This window comes from Sinocyclocheilus grahami, unplaced genomic scaffold (genome assembly GCF_001515645.1).
Source record: "Sinocyclocheilus grahami isolate Dianchi unplaced genomic scaffold, SAMN03320097.WGS_v1.1 scaffold726.1, whole genome shotgun sequence".
NCBI classification, from domain to species: Eukaryota; Metazoa; Chordata; class Actinopteri; order Cypriniformes; family Cyprinidae; genus Sinocyclocheilus; species Sinocyclocheilus grahami.
The window spans coordinates 525,793-542,207 of record NW_015505905.1 but is presented as its reverse complement, the minus strand read 5'-3'; the positions used below and the strand labels follow the sequence as shown (position 1 = coordinate 542,207).

Genomic DNA, 16,415 nt, shown 5'->3' with positions numbered 1-16,415 from the left:
AACTGGGGATCAGGAGCCCTTCCTGGGCTTAACGAGGAATCAGGAGCCCATCCCGGGCTTAACGAGGAATCAGGAGCCCTTCCCAGGCTGAACTGGGGATCAGGAGGCCTTCCCGGGTTCGACAGGGGATTGGGAGCCCTTCCCAGGCTCGACAGGGGATCGGGAGCCATTCCTAGGCTCAACAGGGGATCGGGAGCCCTTCCTGGGCTAAACTGAAGATTCCGAGGTCTCTCCTCCTCGTTTTGACACCGACTTCCCTCCATATTCTGGCCCTTATGTCCCGCCATAGTCAGCTCACCCTCGGCCATGATGCAGGGGGCGGAGCTCCTCTCCGCGTTCACACCGTTCACGGCTTGCTGCCTCGAGGTGGGCACTGTCACCGGCTCTCGCACCTGGTCTGATGTGTTGGGCTCAATATCCGAGGCGATCCTATTCTCAGCTGTGGGGCTTCGCTCCAGCTCGTGGATCGCGGCGGGAAATGGCTCTCCATCATCGGTGGGCTCAGGCTTATGCTCTGTACCACGGGGAGATGGTGGGCTGGGCTCAGGGTCCTGAGTGGGGCTGGTGTTGTCAGCGATGTCCACGGTTAGATGGGACTTGCAGGACACCAGCACCCACTCGATGAAGGCGGCGAGGCTCTCTCGAGGACCATCCCTGGACAACTGCGCTCGTGTGGTGGCGTTAAGTCCAACTTGATAGAATGAACAGAGGCAGTTGTCCGGGTAGTGTGTGAGGTGAGCCAGGGACAGAAAGTCGTTCGTGTGGTCCTCAAGAGAGCGTTCCCCCTGCTCCAGCAGGAGGATTTGGAAGGCGGGGTAATCCATAACATAAAAAATAAAAACTGACAAAAACCGGAAAAACAAATGAGGGGAAAGACGCCGCTATACTTTACTTAGTGGTCGGTTATTCTGTCACGGTCACGGTGTGTGGAGGCAGGCAGGAAGACGAGGACGACGACAAGGATTCCAATAATGTTATTTTAATGTAGACACAACAAGGCAGATTCAGGTAGGTGAGACACACACACACACACTCGGGGTAACATTCACAATAACCGACAACTAGAACACAATGGACAGGAACTGATATAGGGTGGATAACGAGGGGCAGACAGGTGAGTACAATGAGGTGATAAACTAATATTTAGTACGGGCTAAACCAACAAAAGGGGAAGAAACCACAATAAACAATCCACAGGGGCGTTACACATATAGATCGATTTAATCTATGTAAACAAAAAGTACATAGTGCTGCTAATTTTGTTTGCCGGTTTTTGACATAAAACTTGGTGAAATGATTTCAGTTTGAGTATGATCAGTTTGTGTACTTTTTGAACTTTCCAGCAAATTTGAACAATACCGTGATGATATTGAAAATTGTGATCATTTTGGTCACTGTAATCGTGATGTAAAATTTTCATACTGCTTCATCTCTAATAATAGGCCATCTTACACCTCTTTGAATAATTTAACATTTTGTGTAATGATGAGAGCTAAATTAGCAAATGTTTTTCTTTATTTCCCTAAATAACACATTGGCAGATGCAAAATCGAGCACATGTTAAACTATAACTAAATATGGTACTGTTCTTAAGGGGACATCTTCCCTATCTAACCCTATTCCTTGTTTATTACACTAACTACCCCATCTTCCTGTGGCTTGTGATTCATATTGATCTCTAACTGTTCTATTATCTATCTTTTATCCTCCTTTCTCCTGAGTAACCGAGGAGGGATTCTAATCTCTGTTTGGATGTGCAAATTAAAATGTCTGTTAATTTGACTAGAAACACTAGAGACCGAAAATGTTAAGTATTTTTCCGTTATGAGGCAGACGAGACTACGGAGTTCAGGAAAAAGGTGGATTGTTCTTACTGAAATGATCTTAGAGGCACTTAAAAAAAAAAGCTCTGTTATTAACAGCATGGTGCCTGAAACCCTTTGTTTCAGCATGCACAGTAAGGTCATGAGTGGGGGCTTAAATGTTAATCCATGTTATGTAATTAGAGGCAGGACTTTGTTGTGTTCAACAGCAGTAGAATGTAGAAAAAAGAGCATTATGGTCCTTGTTTGCAGTGCATGTATTATGCAATCTAATTGAAGAACATACTCCGCACAAACAGACATGGTTCCAAATATTGGTTGAAATATTTCAAACATTTTCCATCCTATGATAAATGAAGGGACTGGTATATATGTTGGGTGACTTACAACATAACATGTTATCTACTAACATGTACTTAGTACATTGACAACTGCATTCTACAACAATTCTCACACCTGTAAATTTTCAGGTTTCGCTTGTATTTTCAGCAAGGGCCTTCTGTGTGAATGGAGCTGTAATTACCAACTACTGGGCAATGCCAAAGAAAAGGTGCTACTGGATTAACCACAGTAATGCTAAATATTATCAATTAATACTGGATAACAAATATTATACTTGACAAATACCTTACAAAAGATTCAAACTCGGGACGCCCGAAGTGCAATGGCACTATACAGTATGTCGGTGCGCTGCCCACGAGGCAACTGGCACTAACAGATTTCCATAATCTTACATGCAAAATGCTCAACTGGTAGCTGTTGACAGGACTTTCAATTCTCACACTGAAAATGAATGTTTAGCTCTCAGCATGACCTACTGGAGAATGAATTGGAAATGCAAGGTGTTTTTTGCAGAACACTACATTACCTCAACAAACACTATGTATAAAGTACACTAGCGTTTCAAACTAATTAAAGTGTAAAATAATTCATATTTAACCTTAGTTAATGCATTAACATGAACAATGAGCAATATTTGTTACAGAAGTTATTTTTTATTCCAAAAAAAACACACAACTGTTCATTCATGTTAGCTTGGGTCCATTAAATAATACAGTTACAACTTTTTGATTTCAATAACGTGTTATTAAATGTTGAAATTAACTTTAGAAGAATTGTTCATTGGCAGTTTATGCTTACTAATGATTTAACTAATGTTAACTAATTGTGAGCCTTAATGTAAAGTATTACTGAACGATAAAGAATCAAAACATTTTCAGACAATATCTAGTGCACGTTGTAGTCTAGATTAAAATGTAAAAAGGTTTGAAAATAAATAGCCTGTTAAGTCTAAGTGCTGCTATGAACTGCTGTTTATGTTATCTTTAAATTGTAGGGTTCATGATGTCACAAACCCAGGAAGAAAACCGTTGTAGTCCCTACCAGTCATTTATTTTAGGCCTTAAAAAGCAAATTCCGTAAAAGAAAATACCTCCCTTTGCATTGAACTTTGAGTGTCGTAACTTTGCAGATGTTTATGCTCAAACAGCAACATTACACAATAACTAAGTTAAAAAAGTGAAATCATATTCAAGGACCCCTTTAAACCCTGTTCAGTATCAGAAAGTACTGCAATTTGTAATAAGTAATTATTCACTGTATTTTGAAGTGTCCACGATAACAATATCGTATATGTTCATTATTGTGATATATCGTATTAACGATTCTACTAAATTATGTTAGGTCACCATAACTAACACTTGAGTTATGGTGACCTGATGGGATCAGTATGGATTAACTGTGAAACTGAGTGAGGAATCAGGATTGGGCACCAGTACAGAATCAATTCCAGCACATTCTAGGCCACAAATGAGAGAGCTGACACAGGACTGGACAGGACATTAGCACATATGCTGAATCTCTAAAAGAGGCTAATAACTCCACTATAAGGCTAAATAAGTTGTCACATTTGGATCCCATATTTGATTCCACCACCTTTCCCTAACAAGCCCTTCATATAAAAAAATGAAAAATGATGTTCAATTCACATTACTCATGTTTTCATCTTATTGGTTTTACAAATACCTAACTGCAGGGGTTACTCACTTTTTGAGAAAATAAATTTAATTACTTCCCCAGAAAATCATGAGTACTGCACAAATACTTGTACAAGTAAAACATTTTAGGATCTCTATTTGTAGACATGTACAGGTGCATCTCAATAAATTAGAATGTCGTGGAAAAGTTTATTTCAGTAATTCAACTCAAATGATGAAACTCGTGTATTAAATAAATTCAGTGCACACAGACTGAAGTAGTTTAAGTCTTTGGTTCTTTTAATTGTGATGATTTTGGCTCACATTTCACAAAAACCCACCAATTCACTATCTCAACAAATTAGAATACTTCATAAGACCAATAAAAAAACATTTTCCAGAAGGCCAACAATTCACTAAAAATATGTTCATTTACTGTACATGTACTCAATACTTGGTTGGGCTTCCTTTTGTGAGCAGTGCCACAGGCTGATTGTCTCCATGCCACTCTGCACTGATGCAGTAATTCATGCAAAAGGAGGCCCAACAAAGTATTGAGTACATGTACAGTAAATGAACATACTTTCCAGAAGGCCAACAATTCACTAAAAATGTTTTTTTATTGGTCTTATGAAGTATTCTAATTTGTTGAGACGTGAGCCAAAATCATCACAATTAAAAGAACCAAAGACTTAAACTACTTCAGTCTGTGTGCATTGAATTGATTTAATACACGAGTTTCACAATTTGAGTTGAATTACTGAAATAAATGAACTTTTCCACGACATTCTAATTTATTGAGATGCACCTGTATGTATCATTGCAATTCATTTTACTATTAGAATGCAAATATTTTTGGGTCAATGAAGTGTCAATGTCCATGCTAAAAAAAACATATATATATATATATATTTTTTAAAGTGAACAAAAAATCAGTAAACATAAGTTCTTTGAAATGTACAATTTGTACACACATACTTTGTATTTTTAAACATTTGGATTGATTTTGATTCATTTTGAGTACACAAATGAGGTATACTTGCACTACATACAGAAATGCAAGGGAGGGAATAATGATTTTTATTCTTTCTCAAAACATTGAATTTTGACCTCTACTTGCTCTTTCTGGAACCTTTATAGCAGTAACAAAGGAGTATGGTAGAGTATGGTAATGGATATATTCCCTTATAGGCTCACTTGACTGCTTTGGGAAAACTACCATAGTTTCCACAGTGGTTTCCAATCCTGGGGGGTATTCCAGAATGCAAGGTTAACTTGCCGTCACTTATACCCTGAAATCTTGGTTGATTAACCCAAACCTTGGTTACTCGAGGAATGCTGATTCCAAAAACACATTCGGGAGTAAGTTCAGTCAACTCAGAGTATGTTCACGGTTAACACACAAGACATTCTCAACAGAGCAACGAATCGACAAGTCATGGAAACAGACGCTAAGAAAAAGCATGCCATACTACTTCTTTATTCTTCTTTTATTCAATGGCCATATACATACATTGTGCATATCGCCACCTAATTGGTGGTTGTGCAATCTTTTTTCAAACTTTTCGTTTAATCTTTAACCTTTAATCACTGAGAATAAGATTGATATTGTTTGTTTAATGCTGATTAATAAGACATATGATAATGCATTTTTATTATGAAATACATTATAGAAAACATCCTGTTGTAAAAAGAAGAAAAAAAAGCATTTAAATGCAGATCCATGTGTGAGGTGACAATAAAATAAATAGAATTAATGTATTAGAATAATACATTTTGTTATAATAGTGCTTTATAATTAATATATATTGATACAACTTATATAGATACAACAATTTTACCTTATACTGTATATTACTTATAATAGTACTACAATATTATAGTTTTTATACAATATACAATATTATAGATTTTACATAGATTTTTATATAGGCGTATACGACAGCGTGTTCCAGTTCCTGACAATATCCAGCAAATCCGCACAGCCATTGAAGAGGAGTGGACCAACATTCCACAGGTCACAATCAACAACCTGATCAACTCTATGCGAAGGAGATGTGTTGCATATATACAGTGGGGAAAATATTTATTTGATCCCCTGCTGATTTTGTAAGTTTGCCCACTTACAAAGAAATTAAGAGTCTGTAATTTTTATGGTAGGTTTATTTTAACAGATAGAGACAGAAAACCAAGCAGAAAAAACACATTACATAAAGGTTAAAGATTGATTTGCATTTCTGTGAGTGAAATAAGTATTTGATCCCCTACCAACCAGCAAGAATTCTGGCTCCCACAGATTGGTTATGTGCCCATGTGGAACACAGATTAGTCCTGCCACTTTAAGAAGTTACTCCTAATGTCAGCTCGTTAGAGGTGTATAAAAGACATCTGTCCAAACAATATGTATCTTCGGTTCCAACCTCTCCCACCACCATGAGCAAGACCAAAGAGCTGTCAAAGGATGTCAGACACAAGATTGCAGATCTGCACAAGGCTGGAATGGGCTACAAGACCATAAGCAAGAAGCTTGCCGAGAAGGAGACAACTGTTGGTGCAATTATTTGGAAATGGAAGAAATACAAAAACAACATCAATCGGCCTCAGTCTGGAGCTCTGTGCACGATCTCCCCTCATGGGGTAAGGATGATCATGAGAAATGTGAGCGATCAGCCCAGAACTAAACGGAAGGTGCTTGTTAATGATCTTAAGGCAGTTGGGACCACTGTCACCAAGCAAAGCATTGGTAACACACTACGTCGCAATGGACTGAACTCCTGCAGCGCCCGCAAGGTCCCCTGCTCAAGAAGGCACATGAACAGACCCGTTTAAAGTTTGCCAATGAACATCTAAAAGGCGTGGGAGAAAATGCTGTGGTCAGATGGGACCAAAATTGAGTTCTTTGGCTTTAACTTGACTCACCGTGTTTGGAGGCAGAGAAATGCTGACTATGACCCCAAGAACACCATCCCTACAGTCAAGCACGGAGGTGGAAATATTATGCTTTGGGGCTGTTTTTCTGCTAAGGGTACAGGATGACTTCACCACATTGAGGGGCAAATGGACGGGGCCATGTATTGTAAAATCTTGGACAAGAACCTTCATTGGTGTCTAATTACAAGTGCAAATAGCCCGTCTTGTTGGCAAAGGCTATTTACACTAACTCCGCCCATCAACGTGTGATTACAAAGCATTGCAAAAGTCTATCGTCTAAAAACAGCTCCAGTGGCTCAGATGGTAAAGTTGTGTTGAAGTCGTTTTTGACGCGATCGACCGTGGTTCGAATCGCGTTTTGCCTGACTTTTTTTTTCTACTTTTTCAAATCAGATATCACGTCGTTGTTATTGTTATTATTGCATATTGTTTTATAATGTACTACAATACTGAGGTGCACATAATTGCCACTATCTGCAATAAGTAGTATAAATAGCAGAAAATCCTCCAGGGTGTAAATAGGTTAGGGTTAGGGATATAGCTATTTGCACTTAGTGTAAACATTAAGTGTAACAAGGACATGAATTATATATATATACAGTATCTCACAGAAGTGAGTACACCCCTCACATTTTTGTAAATATTTTATAATATATTTTCATGTGACAACACTGAAGAAATGACGCTTTGCTACAATGTAGAGAGTGTACAGTTTGTATAACAGTGTAAATTTGATTTGCTGTCCCCTCAAAATAACTCAACACACAGCCATTAATGTCTAACTCTGGATATGACGCTGAGCACGTGCACTCAACTTCTTTGGTCGACCATGGCGAGGCCTGTTCTGAGTGGAACCTGTCCTATTAAACCACTGTATGGTCTTGGCCACCGTGCTGTAGCTCAGTTTCAGGGTCTTGGCAATCTTCTTATAGCCTATGCCATCTTTATGTAGAGAAACAATTCTTTTTTTCAGATCCTCAGAGAGTAGGGTATATGTCGAACATCACCTGACCAAACCCGGAAAACAGGTCTCAATGCTTCCGCTTGTCAGAAAACGTGTTAACAGCCATATTAAATAATAGCTATATTTATGGACTTTTAAGATAAGTTAAACTAGCTAGCTGTTTTTATTGTTGACGTTTTATTAAATTTTTATATCTAAATGTGAAAAGAATTTTAAAAAAAAAACGTTTAGATATCAGTCCGCATATTTGATGGAAATTGGTTATGATCACAATTGGTACCTACTTTGAAGGCATCTTGAGTAAAACTGCTTCATATTTAACTAAGCATATGCAAAACGCTTGAACCGGAAGCGACGAGACCCGGTTAACAGAATACGGAAGTCTGTTGTGCATAACCCATGTTCTTTGCCATGAGGTGCCATGTTGAACTTCCAGTGACCAGTATGAGAGAGTGAGAGCGATAACACCAAATTTAACACACCTGCTCCCCATTCACACCTGAGACCTTGTAACACTAACGAGTCACCTGACACCGTGTGGAATGTAATTATAAACTTTCCTAAAGAACTTGGCCTTGTTTATACCTTTGGCCTTTGTTTTTTTTTCTTGCTTTCATACGTAAAAAAGATGTAACTACAAAATGTTGTATTACTGTTATATATTGTTACACCTCAATAAACAGACTGTTCAAAAAACATGGTTTAATTGTAGTAAAAGTGTAGTAACCATGTTTTTTGGCGTATTGATTACCATTTGTATAACCACAGTTTTACTACATATACCATGGTTAAACTATGGTTAGTGTAGCAAAATCATGGTTTATTTAAACAATTTTATTGTAACAATTTAATTGATGTTCAACAAATAAAAAACAGATATAATACAGATAAACAAATGATAAGGCTTGGCTTAATGAATATTAAATCCCCTTCTACACAAGTGCTTTTTGTAAATGACATGATCACAGATCATAACTTAGATGCATAACATGTGCTCTGTTTGACAGAAACCTGGCTAAAACCAGATGACTACATTACTTTAAATGAATATAACTTGTTTGATGTAATTGTGTTTCATATAATATTATCCAGAGAAATAAGTGTTAATGCTAAATCCCCTGTGACGTTTATACTGGCTACTGTATACAGGCCACCAAGGCACCATACAGACTTTATCAAAGAATTAGCAGATTTTCTGAGTTAGTGCAGGCTGCAGATAAAGTTTTAATTGTTGGTCATTTTCAAGTCCAATCAGTATAATCAAACACAGCTGGACTCAAATGAAGGTGTAGAACCATCTCAAGGATGATCAGAAGAAATGGACAGCACCTGAGTTAAATATATGATAGTCACAGCAAAGGGTCTGAATACTTAGGACCATGTGATATTTCAGTTTTTCTTTTTTAATAAATCTGCAAAAATGTCAACAATTCTGTGTTTTTCTGTCAATATGGGGTGCTGTGTGTACATTAATGAGGAAAAAAAATTAACTTAAATGATTTTAGCAAATGGCTGCAATATAACAAAGAGTGAAAAATTTAAGGGGGTCTGAGTACTTTCCGTACCCACTGTATATATATATATATATATAAACCCTAGTTGTTAGTTGTGTGTATGTTAGAATAGCCTAAGCATATAAAAAAACAGAGGTGTTCATTATAGAACCAAAAACCTCCGCATGTAATAACCTAGAACAGGGTTTTTTAAACTTTTCAGCCCACGACCCCCAAAATAACGGTGCCAGTGACTCGCGACCCCCACTATCCTCGGAGGTGGCTAAAATATACAAACGTTGCACGCAACGGCGCACATGCACCAATAGGCTTATCCAAACATGAGCATAATGACAACACAAAAGAACACAACGGTCTAACAACCAAATACTTTTTTATAGTAATTTACTCATTCGTTTCATTTCAACATTAACCTCACCTAATGAGATGGGTGGGCACAATGCTTGGAGCACAACAAGTCCATTCTTGGTTTAATTTTGGAGACTGCCACTCGGAGATCATCCTCTACGTTCAGTCGCGACCTGTATTTACATTTAATGTATGTGAGTGCCCGAAAAAGTCTTTTTGCAAAAGTAGGTAGTGCAAAACGGCATCTGTACATCCATAGTGGCCTTGGATAGCTGAGGGTATTTCCTCTCGACTGAAATCCAAAACTCAGCCAGTGTCTTGGAAATAAACACTGTCTTCAAGGTTCGGTCGCTTGACAGTTCAACCAGCGTCCTCCAGGTCGGATGTCAGATGATTTGCCCTCGTTATAGTGAATGGTGATCTTATCCAGTCATATTGTTTTGGAGCTGTTTCTTCTCGGAAATACCTGTTAAAGTGTTCCAGGAGGGCTTGAAGGTGGGCAGTGATAGACTTCTTCACTATGTTAACACTCAGTTCGTTTTCCTCCATGAATTCTTCCAGCTCAGAAAACATATCAATCCTACCCATTTCAACTCGCTCAGTCCAGTGCTCAAGTTTTTTCTTGAATACGTGGATTTTATTATTCAGCGACATGATGTTTGTGTTTTTACCTTGCAAATTTGCATTTACCTATGAATTTATATTAAATTCATTCAGTTTTTCAAATATGCAAGCCAAATACGCTAGCCTTGTTAACCAGTCAGGATCAGTGAGGTGGTCAGCGAGCTGGGACCCATGCTCCATCAGAAATAAGCGCACTTCGTCCCGCAGCTCAAACAGGTGGCTGAACACATACCCTCGTGAAAGCCACCTGACGTCTGTATGGAATAGCAAGCACTCATGCTCTGATCCCAGTTCGTTACAGAGAGTGGCAAACAGTCTGATATCATTTTTATATAGTTGACCAAGTCTCAAGAACACGTTTAAGTTCTGGGTCAAGTGTTTTGCTCGCAAGAGCTTCTCTGTGTATAATACAATGCATGAATTTTACGTGAGGCGCCACTAGTAAGACTCTTGCTTTAAGACCTTTCTTTTCCCCCAGCATCGCTCCACCACCGTCTGTACACACACTGATGCACTTGCTCCAAGACAGTCCATCTTCTTTTAGTTTGTTGTCGAGTTTTGTGAAAATGTCCTCACCTGTGCACGTTCCCTTCAGTGGAGCGCAAACAGAATGTCCTCGTTAAGTTTTCCATCAAAACTGTATCTGATGAATACAAGCAGCTGGGCAGAGTTTGATACATCTATGGCTCCGTCTAAAGCATAGTGTAAAGCATATTTCCCTTTCTTCACTCTGTCCAGCAGCTGACAGTTTATGTCCTGGGCCATGTCGGAGATGCGTCGGGCAACAGTCCTGTTAGACAGCGGCACTGATTCTATGCATAGCCCGACTTATATCTATAGCAGCGGGTTTAATGAAGGTTTCCCCAATCGTGTGTGGCTTTTTTGCCTGTGCAATTAAATATGCCACCTCATATGATGCCTGTTGAGCTTTGGCAGGTATTGTTGTTTGTTTAGTTAGGACTTTATTTTGGCCTTGTAACTCTCGCTCCTTTTGCCGGAAAAAATCTACTGGTTTAACAGTAAGAGAGGGGTGCTTGGTTTTCAAGTGTCGTAGCATTTTTACAGGCTTTAGGCTTTCAAGTGCAAGCACCTCAGTGCACACAACACATTGGGGATGTTGTACTTCGTTGACGATGACACATGTGAATCCATACTGGATAAATTCCTCTCGATACTTTCGACACTTAGAGTAAGGATGATCCGACTGCTTATGGATGTCCTCACACGCCGCTCTCTTTCCGTACCTGAGGTCGATGGCCTTTCTGATTGTGGTGCTTCTCTGCTTTCCTCCGCTGGCCTCTCTGCTGGCCTCCCTGCGTTGTCTTTGGTCGATATTAACCAACGTTTCATTTCAACAAAAATAATATCCTAAGCCTAAAGCAAAAAAAATTACCTACGTGCACATGTCGGAATGTTTAACATGGTGCTGTAAATTGATCTGCTGCAACTGATGCTATTGCGGTGTCGTTAATCTGTTGTAATCACCTCAGGGGTCGCGATCGAACGGAAAGAAAATTGAAAGGCTGATGGCTTTTTTGTTTTTTTTTAAATGTAACTATTAACTACTATTTTTTGATCTTTTGTTATTTATGGATAAAATATGTTATTTCTAATAGTTACAAAATTTTATTTGATTTCTGGAAATCATATCGCGACCCCCCCCTCACTGTCTCACGACCCCTGCATTGGGAACCACTGACCTAGAACACTGTCTAACACTTGATGGCTGCTCTGTCAATTCTTCATCATCAGTTAGGAACCTAGGTGTGCTATTTGATAGCAATCTTTCCTTCGAAAGCTACATTTCTAGCATTTGTAAAACTGCATTTTTCCATCTCAAAAATATATCTAAATTACAACCTATGCTCTCAATGGCAAATGCAGAAACGTTAATTCATGCGTTCATGACCTCAAGGTTAAATTATTGTAATGCTTTATTGGGTGATTGCTCTGTGTGCTTAACAAACTCCATCTAGTTCAAAATGCAGCAGCTAGAGTTCTTACTAGAACCAAGAAGTTTGATCATATTAGCCCGGTTCTGTCAATACTGCACTGGCTCCCTATTAAACATCATATACATTTTAAAATCTTGCTAATTACCTATAAAACCCTGACTGGTTTAGCACCTCAGTATTTGAGCGAGCTCTCATTGCATTATAGTCCTTCATGTACGCTATGATCTCAAAACTCTGGCCATTTGGTAATACCTATAATATAAAAATCCACTGCGGGATGGCAGATCCTTTTCCTATTTAGCTCTCAAATTCTGGAACAATCTACCTAACACTGTTCGGGAGGCAGACACACTCAGTTTAAATCTAGATTAAAAACCCATCTCTTTAACCTGGCTTACACATAACACACTAACACATTTCTGTAATTCAAATCCGTTAAAGGACTGTTAGGCTGCATTAATTAGGACAACCGGAACCAGGAACACTAACATCCGATGTACTTGTTACATCGTTAGAAGAATGTCATCTATGCTAATATTAGTATGTTTCTTTCTTATTCCGAGGTCACCGTAGCCACCCAGATCCAGACTGTATCCTGATCAGATGGTCACTGCAGTCACCCGGATCCAGTCTGTATCCTGACCAGATGGTGGATCAGCACCTATAGATGACCTCTACAGCCCTGAATGTCAATGGAGACCATGTCAACTAGATGAGCCCCAGAGACCAATCCCCTCCGAAGACCTTGTCACCTAGACGGCCATCGGGACAAGACCACGGAAACCAGATGAGTCCTCTGCACAATCTGACTTTGTTGCAGCCTAGAATTAAACTGCTGGTTTCATCTGGCCAGAGGAGTACGGCACACTATTTCGACACATTATTTCCCTGTTTAATACTGTACACAATCTTCATTGTGAAAAGTGCTATATAAATAATGCTGACTTGACTTGACTCTTGTGTAGTTTATAAAGTCTTGTTTGTATCACATTTTGAGTGTTGGCGGGACATCTAAGACTGATTATGTCAGGAATCTCCCAAACATCCCAGCAGGCACAGGATATATACTGTATAATATATAACGTCAGGTTGACTTTGGACATGACGTCGGACAGATGTTAGTAGTGATACCCAACGGCATATGTCAACTTGATTGATGGCTTTGACTTTTGTGACCTTTCCCCCTCCCCCCACGTAGTGACCGCCCACGTTGCGACCACCCACGTTGTGTTGACCCGGTGACCTATCCAGATGTGAAAACCGGCATATGTGAAATTCCAACGTCAACCTTTGACCTCCGGGGATGACAAATGATGTTTGTTCAGCTGTATGTATGTGTCCGAGCGGTAATGAATCAATAATGAAGACCTTAGGAATGTTTTGAAGATTTTAATGGTCCGTTCCCACATCCGGGGGGTTTGCATCATCTGGGTCCGAGTGTCCGGTTGCATTCCGAGGCATGCTTAGATAAATAGACCCTGGCACTTCTGTGGAAAATCAGAAAAGAGCTGTGAAACACATAGACATGGCCGGTTTATACGCACCTAAAACTCCCGAGAAGGAATGGGGTGTACAATAAACAGAATAAATAAACAATTTTAACAGATTCTATCTCTCATCCTCTGTCGCTGTATGGGCTATGTGAGAAAGATATTGGTTTTAAGGTCGATAATAAGTAGACAATTTTAAACAGTTTGTGAGAACAGATCACAATATGTGTGACCACACATATAATCTGATGGTTGTATAAAAGAATTTAAATAAAATATGTAACATGAATAATATTGAAATTGGGGGATAAAACAATAAAAAATATAAATACCCTTACATTATTTTGGTAGAGATGATGACCATTCTCAGAATGAGAGGTTCCCCAAAATTGTGTTTAGTTTAAGCTGGAAAAGCTCTCTCTCTCTCTCTCTCTCTCTCTTTCCCTCACAGACACACACACATGCACACACAGACACATGCACGCACTCGCACACACGCGCACACACTGTCATTCTGATAAACTGAAATAAAAATGTTTAGCCTAATAAATAAATAAAGAAATGGGGAAAATCCCTTACATTTTACAGGAAGTGGGAACCAGAATATGCCATCGCGTTATTTCAGTAACGTCTCAAACGAAATGTTTAAGATCTGTATCCCCTCTAAGTCTGTCAAAATCCCCAGGAGGTCCCCAGTGGACTGTGACGGTATGACATGGAGCAAGACAAATTTTGCAGCTTCGAATCGAATTTCAAGCGGGTTTAGAAATGTTTGAATTATTCAGTTAATATTACATTTATTCATGCGTTTTAAATATGATCTAGACTTGTTTTTATTTCACAGTGTTTTGGGTGCACAGTGTTTTGGCTACAAGGATCATGACCATCTATCTTTCCTATTCTAACTTGCAGAAAATTGTAGCGGAGAACATAGTTGGAATGTTTACACATGTAATTTGAGAGTCGAGGTCTTTACAGCCGTAAACCATTTGCCTTTACAGCCGTTACGCTTTGTTTTAAGAAGCTTGTTTAAATAACAACAAGACCTCTTTACATATGCTTTGGATTTAACCGCGATGACATAAATATTCTTAATTTAGACACGGTTATAAAATACGCAGTCCTAAGGTATCAGGGCATTTTTGCTCTCTCTCTCTCTCTCTCTCTCTCTCTCTCACACACACACACACACACGCGTGCACATTTAATCGCCCAGAATCTTATTCTCTTCTTTTAAATGAAAATAAACAAATTAATTATGTGATCGCATATGATATAAAACAAAGGAAAACATTTACACTAGTTTTAGTCATCACAAAAAATATAAAAACGTTGTACATTTTACCAGGATCGGGAAAAAAAATTATATATATTTTAACAGGTCAAACGATAAGGACTATTGGGGGCCCGGACATGTCCGGTCATGTTTATGGAGACTTTACATTGACATAATTCAATTAAATTTTATTCATGTTTATTTGTATAAAATTTTCACAAACCAAATTGTCGCTACGCAGTTTCACAGAAAATTAAAGTTTCTACATCATATTTATATTTACATTATATTCATAAATTTTATACACTATCATCCCTTAAACCTACCATTACAGTAAACATTCTAAATTTTTTTTATATTTTCAGAAATACATTTAGTATAATTTATCATTTAAAAAGCTGTTATGCTCATGGGGACAATCATTTGGAGTATTATTACACTCCATTATGACACTCCATAGACATAATGATTTTTTACTGTACAAACTGTACACCTACCATCACACAAAAAATTCTGCATACATACATTTTTAATTAAATATTGTTTTTAAGCGATCCGAATTATGAGGACTTAAGAAATATCCTCATAAACACATTTACCTTGTTATATCAGTGTAATATTCATGTCATTATACAAATTTGTGTTCTGATAAATCATATAAATAAGCACACACATAAACATTACAAGCTAAAGAGAGTCTTATCTCTATTTTAAAGAATACGGAAATAAATAATTATATATGAAGGCATGTTTTCCTACATGATGAAAAGCAGTATGATTAAACAATGACGTAACTTTTGTTTGAACAAATTAGTTAAATGTTGTAGATTTTTCAAACCTAAAACCATGATGCTCCAATAAATGGGGTTAGTAGTAGTCAAATGAGCCTCTGATGAATGCAAGGCGCTTACAGAGAGTTTTCTTTATGAATTAGACCTAAATTAGACTGAAAATCAGTTGTCATAACTGTTTTTGTTTGCAACAAAAGCACTTTTTAAACAAGGCGCTATGAATGTCTCACAGAATTTTTACAACAGATAAAACTTTCTTTCTCAATTTAAACAAGGTATTATTAACCATGATGGCTCATAAACAAGCCTCGACCCAAATTGAAGCATTCTAACAATCATTGCAGAAAATTTATTATAGCACAGATAAAACTTTCTTTCTCAATTTAAAAATGGTATTATTAACCATGATGGCTCATAAAACAAGCCTCGACCCAAATTGAAGCATTCTAACAATCACTGCAGAAAATTTATTATAGCACCGCGGTAAGATATAACTCTGGATGTGTGATTGACCAACTTATCAGATGTTCAACATATTATTACAAGTCCCTGCTTACCTAGTTTATGATGAAACTAAAAAATATAGGCATGAGCTAGCAATCACCTTGGATAAAATCAACAGCAGTACAGAGTATGAAAAGACAATGCAGAAAAGCTGAGCAGATGTGGCGGAAGACGAAACATGAAATTCACTATAGCATCTATAAAGACAGCCTTCATGCT

At 38.2% G+C, this 16,415-nt stretch overlaps 1 long non-coding RNA gene across 2 annotated transcripts in view; it reads right to left on the bottom strand.

Annotated features, from left to right (window-relative positions):
- Positions 1–16,415, bottom strand: part of LOC107560431 (uncharacterized) — a 125,975-nt gene that overhangs the window by 14,559 nt on the left and 95,001 nt on the right. Inside the window, exon 3 of one of the 2 annotated variants that reach the window (XR_001605729.1) lies at positions 13,368–13,622. The exons of the other annotated variant lie outside the window; for it this stretch is intronic. This is a non-coding gene — a long non-coding RNA (uncharacterized lncRNA). Of the gene's footprint in view, positions 1–13,367; positions 13,623–16,415 lie in introns of those variants that run through there. 2 annotated transcript variants of the gene reach the window in all.